Source organism: Diospyros lotus, chromosome 9 (genome assembly GCF_014633365.1).
Source record: "Diospyros lotus cultivar Yz01 chromosome 9, ASM1463336v1, whole genome shotgun sequence".
NCBI lineage: Eukaryota > Viridiplantae > Streptophyta > Magnoliopsida > Ericales > Ebenaceae > Diospyros > Diospyros lotus.
This window is the reverse complement of record NC_068346.1, coordinates 25,105,235-25,111,550: the sequence shown is the minus strand read 5'-3', so window position 1 is coordinate 25,111,550 and position 6,316 is coordinate 25,105,235. Positions and strand designations below refer to the sequence as shown.

The window sequence follows — 6,316 nt, the reverse complement described above, 5'->3', positions numbered from 1 at the left end:
GAAATTATTTATGTCTCTCAAGTGTGATGGATGTGAAATTAGTCCCATTAATTTAAATGGGAAAGAAATGGAAATTAGTCACTCATTTATGAGTGAAAATGGGAGGATTTATTTAAATGAGAAATAAATAGAAATCTCCAAGTGATCCAAGGGTTAGGATAAGTCTTGAAAAGGGTGAAATATATCCAATGACTTGGATTAAGTCTTGAAAATGATATATAATAGTCTCATTAAGTAAATGAGAATTAAATGGAAAAATTCAAGGGATCTAATGGATGAGATGTATTCTTGAAATAGAGAATAAATCCAATGGTGGGGATTTAAAGAGAAGAAATGGCATGGATTGCCATCCTAATGAAAGTGTGCTTTCTTTTAATAGTGGAGATGAAGTCTTGTAAAGGCAAAGGTAATCCAATGGATGAGATTAACCAAGAAAAGAGCACATGGATTGTGCTTCTTGTGTTTTCTTCAAGAGAGAAGCCTTATTTATTAAAATGGATGGTTGAGATCAAGTCTCCCATAAGCCCATGGATTGTGCTTTAAATGGATGGTGAAGATCCATTCTTGAAATTTGAAAAATGGTAGTATAAAAAGGCAAGTGTGGGAGACTTGTCTCCCTTTTGGCCATTTGTAGAAATGAAGAAAGAAAGAGAAAGAAGACTTCCATGGAGGGAAGAGTGAAGAAAGAAAGAAGATAATGAAGAAATCAAAGTAAGTATGCTTTCTTCTCTTCATTTTTTTGGTATGCTTGTATGCAAAAATTTAGTGGCTTGTTGAAATACCATTTTAGATGGGAGCAAATGAAGAGGGAAGCTCTCTTGAGAAGAAGAATTAAAGCTTCAAAGAGAAGATTGTTAAGGTAAGGGATGGCCCCAAGTGGTGGAGGCCTTGCATTGCATTGTAAGTAGGTTGCATAAATCTTTATGTATCTTTTTGCATGCTTTACTTGTTCATGAGACCTATGGCCATGGGGGTGGGAAAGAAGTGGTAGGTTGATGCCTCAAACCATGTTGGGTTGTGAGGATGGAATGACCTAACCATACTTGCATGTATTTGTTATTACATAGACTTGTTATGCTTTTATTTACCTTGCATGTGCACCCTTACTGAGTTTTGTGGCTCATGAGGTTTTATCCTCCCATTGTAGGTTGTTCTTATGTTAAAGGAAAGGGAAAGAGCAAGCTTGTGGTTGGAAGCTCTTGGTATATTTTTCTTTGTTTGATGTAAGTTATGGCTTGAGAAGCCTAGGTTTGTGGTGTTTAAATTGTGGCTTAATGGCTTAGGGAAGCCTATTATTGGTAAGTGCTTCATGTGATGTATGTTAAGGGTTTGCAAGGGCTTGTGAAGGCCTAGAACCATGAATGTAATTTATTTGGAATAAATTGTGAGGTTGGAGAAAAGAATTTTTGTTGTAAAAATAAGCTCGCAAAATTGGAAATGTGGAAATTTTTAATGCATTTTTTTGGAGTGGAATTTCTAGAAAAATTTGGAGTTTGATAGCCTAAAGAAAAAAAAAAGAAAAGGAGTGAAAGAGCAGCTGGAGGCTGTTGGAAAACAGCAGCCTGCAACCTGCGCGCAGGCAGGCACGTAGCCGCGCGCGCGGGCGGCCATGCCAGCGCACGGGGGCGTGCGCGCGGGCGCGGCCAGCCCGTGCGGCCAGCGCCTAGCGGGGCCCCGGGCATGCCAGGGGGCCCCGCCGGCCAAAATTTTTTAAAAATTTGGAATTTTGGGAAATTAAGCGGCATTTCTAAATCGATTTTGGGCCCCGGAGGAATTTTCAAAGTAAATGGATTTTTCGGGCATTTTGGAGAAAAGGCCAAAAATTTAAAAATTTGAAATGATGAGTTATTCCTCCAAAAATTGGTGATCCATCAATGGATTGGTTTAAATGGTGATTTTGGAGCCCGGTAAAATTCTCCGATGGAAAAGAATTAAATAAAAAAAAATATGGCGATTGGGCGCTTGAAGGAGATTTTTTTTATAGCCAATGCGGTGTGGCTAAAGCCCAATTCTGCTAGCGAATCCTGGGATTCCGCAATGAGAAGGTCGAGCCTAGTTCCCACCTAGGGCGTTTCGTCTTGAAACATGGCCCACCCTTCACCAAAGGCCGGGCAGGTGGACAATTCGGGTGATTGTTCACGAGTAACACCCGTAAGTGGGAGCGGGGCGTTACTGATCCAATCCAACATCTTGAGTGAGCGTCATCCTTCTTTAGCTTAGACCGACTGTGAGCCAAGGATGACTAGCCCAGAATCCCCAACACAAAACAATGCTGGCCTTTTGCCTATTTTCTCAAGACTTATATCTAATTGCCAAAACATGGCAAAGTTTCTTTTATTTAAAGAACACTTTAGAGTCTCGATTCTTGCTTCACAAACCCAAGGCCTTGATTCTTAAAGGAATCCATAAGCCTGCATCTCAGAGGAACATCATAGCTTAACCCGCACCGAACCCATTTCCTTTCCCACAAATCACTAGGAAACATTTCGGCTAACTTTCCTCGTTCTTTTCTTCTTTTTTTTTCCAGATTTTTCAGAGCCAATAATTCCAAGATATTGGGTTAATTTCTCATACCTAAGGGAAGATCCTCACTTTTTTTTTTTAATTTTCCAAAAATTAGAATTGTTTTCGAAAAAAATTGCCCAAAAATCCCTTTATTTTGAAATTTCCTCTAGGGCCCAAAATTTATTCCAAAATGGGCCAAACATCCCAAATTTTCAAGGAAATTGGCCGACAGGGCCTGCTGTAACATGATAGCATGCATATTTATACCATATTTTGGCATTTCACCTCATTCTTATTAGGCCATTTGAAGCAATTTTTGCTGATATTTCATTGTTTCTATTTTATTATGCTTCAAATTGTCCTTGCACTATTTTCTATCTTACCTCTACTCTATGGATCCAGGCTTTAGGGAATATTGGATGGGCTAAAGGAGCTTTGGCTCAACTAAAGGAGCTTGGGCCTACTAAAGGAGCTTGGGCCTACTAAAGGAGCTTGGGCCTACAATAAAGGAGCAGACTTGGGCTCACTTGTTTTCTGTTGGGCTAGGCCCAACCCTAGCCTCCCTAGCCTTTCCTTTCTTGGCCATGTATTTAAGGCCTCTTAGCATTAATTTTCAGGAGATCATCATATAGATAGAGAGGAGAAAATAGAGAGGATTCTGCCCGTTTTTGTTGTTGTAGCACTTTCCTGTTTTTTTTACATCTTTTGTTCCATTTTGTTTTCCTTTCTGTAATGATAGGCTAGAACATTTTGTAACCGGTTGTGTGTCTTGAATCCATGTGGAATTTGAGTCCCGGATGAGCTACAAGAATCTGGTTTGTTGTTTGTTTCTTATTCATTTCTATTTGGTTTAGTTTGAGCAGATTTGTGAATGCATGGAGTTCATGGCAGGTTTGTGTGAGCTTGCATGGTTTCATTTTCTGTTAAATGCTTAAGAGAACAGAATGTTATAGCCGGTTGGTATAACATCTCGGAAATGAATATTGTGTGCTTGAACGGTTGTTCTTGCATAGGTCCGGATAGGTTGAATAGAGAGTGAATGGTTGCATTTTGTTTGCAAGAGATTTCTGCATTCATTTTGTTATTTCCAATCATTCTAATCCTTGGACGGTTGTTGGGGATGCTTTGAGTTTGTTTTCCGGAGATCAAAGCATCTAGCAAACCAAGATATATAGAGTGGACAAGGAAGATTTCACATAGGAGACAAATACACAGCCGGTTGCACTCCTCTTATTGATTTTTCATCCATCTTCATCTTTTTGTTTTGCCAATTAGTTTTCTGTCAAAACAACCCCCCCCTAAACAAACTGTTATTGGTATTGGTTCTCTTTGTTGGTAGAAGAAGGTGAGGCTCCTTGTGAGAGATGACCTAGGGTGCACTTTGCTGCAAACTAGAGAAGAGATTCATAGATCTCTAATTCTGGAGCGGTTCGACAATCGCTGGTCAGAATTTTGGCGCCGTTGCCGGGGAGCCAAGTTTTTTTCTTCTAAAAACATAGAGGACCGACCCTATTCTCTGTTTGTTTTGTTTTCTTGTTCGAGTGTTTTCTCTATTTTGTGTTCTTGGTGATAAGGTTATCAGTTTTTGTGTTCTTGGTGAAGAGAAATTCTGTTCTGTTCTTGAGATGAACTGATAGCAAGCAGCAACAGAAAAGCCTTATTTACCTTTTCGATCTTCTTTTTGTGTGTGTGTGTTTCCTTTTCTGTTTTCTTGTTTCTAGTATCATTTTTGAACAAAGAAGTGGCTGTTGGAGAGGGCTGCACGATCTGATCTTCTGAAAAAGCAACCCTGCAGCAACTGAAAAAGCACAAAACACCTGCAGTCCTTCTCTGATTTTCAGTAGCACACCTGCAGTCCTTCTCTGATCTTCATGTGCTCTGATAGGCACTGAAAAGCAAGCTTACACAGCAAGGGGAGACAACCCTGCAGCAGATCAGGAGCATAACCATTTTTAGCATGCTCTGAATCCCACTTTTCTGCCTCTGACAGCAGATCACCTGACCAAGAGGATATTCCATTTTTCTTTCTCACATTTTTCTTTTATTTTCTCTTTTAACACTCCATTCAACGTTGTCTTTACCTTCCACACTAATCTCCCTTTTCGTTTGGCAGATAGGAATCAGCAGCTGCAACCAAAAGAAAGCAACCAGCAGCAGCCTTCCATTCAGCAGCGGTTTTGACAACCTTCATGACAGATAGCATTATTTAAGGATTGAGCTCGAGATACCGGTGCTATCCTCTTCCTTTCTCATCCCTACTTGATATTCTTTCAAGTCCATATGCTTTCCTTGATGTTTTATTGCATATAGAGTGGTTTCTAAGGCAAAATAGGAGTAGGTTTTGAAAAAAAAAATTCAGTTTCCCGGTTACTGTTCATAGCTTTTCACTTGCTCCGATTGAGCTGATTTTTGGTGTCCAAAGAAATGGGGGTGTGGGGATCAATAGTCACAGCTTTTCTGTGAGAAGAGCCTTTTTTGGCCAAATTCCAATGTTTAGACCACTTTTTGGGCCATTTTGTGTTTCTCAGTGGCTAATTTGGTGTGGTTTTTAGTGTTTTTAGGTCCCTCAGTGTTTTTGTGTTGAAATTTTGTGAAAAATTGCATAAAAAAATCTTCTAAGGGCTTATTGTTTGACCTGTTTTTGTGTTTTTGTGTTTGTGTGTTTTTGTTTTTGTGTGTTTTTTTTGAGTTTTTGAGTTCTTGGTATGCATAGGCCATTTTGTGTGCTGTTTTTGAGCTGATCTCTAAGTGCATGACCAGATCCTCTAAGGAAAAATTACTTGATTTGGATCTTGAATTAGAGACTACTCTTAGAAGGCAAGCTAGAGAACTTAAGTCTCGGGATAGGATTGACCCTAACAGTACTTCTAATACTTCATCCGAACCTATTCCAGCATTCATCAATATGGCAGATAATGGTAATGGAGATAATGCAAACAATGCAAATAATGGAAATAATGGTAATGGCAATAATGGAAATCATGGAAATAATGCAAATCATGGTCATTTGGATGGTAGAACCATTAGAGAGCTGGCTGCACCTGATGTGCATTACCAGCCCCTATGTATTCAATACCCACAGTTGGATGCTAACTTTGAACTCAAATCTGGACTAATCCACTTGTTGCCCAAGTTTCATGGTCTTGCAGGAGAGGATCCACACAAGCATCTAAAAGAATTTCATGTTGTTTGCTCAACCATGCGGCCACAAGGAGTAGATGAAGAGCAGATCAAGCTGAGAGCCTTCCCATTCTCACTTGATGGATCAGCCAAAGATTGGCTCTACTACCTGCCACCAGCTGCTATCACCAGCTGGGATGGATTGAAGAGGATCTTCCTGGAAAAATTCTTTCCAGCCTCCAGAACAGCATCAATAAGGAAGGAAATTTGTGGTATAAGGCAGATGAGTGGTGAGACTCTACATGAGTATTGGGAGAGGTTCAAGAAGTTGTGTTCCAGCTGCCCTCACCATCAGATAAGTGACCAACTCCTAATTCAATATCTCTATGAAGGTCTAATCCCCATGGACAGGTACTTGGTAGATGCTGCAAGTGGAGGAGCCTTGGCAGAGAAGACCCCAGCAGCTGCACAAGAGCTGATATCAAAGATGGCACAAAATGCCCAGCAGTTTGGCACCAGAATTAACACTCCTACAAAAGCCATAAATGAAGTCAATGTGGCTGCCACTATGGACCAGCAAAGGATGGAAAACAAGCTTGAGGAATTGGCTTCCATGGTCAGGCAGTTGGCATTAGAGAGAAAGCAACAGCAGCTTTGTGGCATTTGCTCCTTGCCATCCCATACAACAGAC

At 40.3% G+C, this 6,316-nt stretch overlaps 1 non-coding gene across 1 annotated transcript; it reads right to left on the bottom strand.

Annotated features, from left to right (window-relative positions):
• Positions 1–5,877: 5,877 nt before the first annotated feature.
• Positions 5,878–5,982, bottom strand: LOC127810752 (small nucleolar RNA R71). The gene has a single exon (XR_008025561.1). It is a non-coding gene; the product is annotated as a small nucleolar RNA R71 (small nucleolar RNA).
• Between the last annotated feature and the right edge of the window lie 334 nt (positions 5,983–6,316).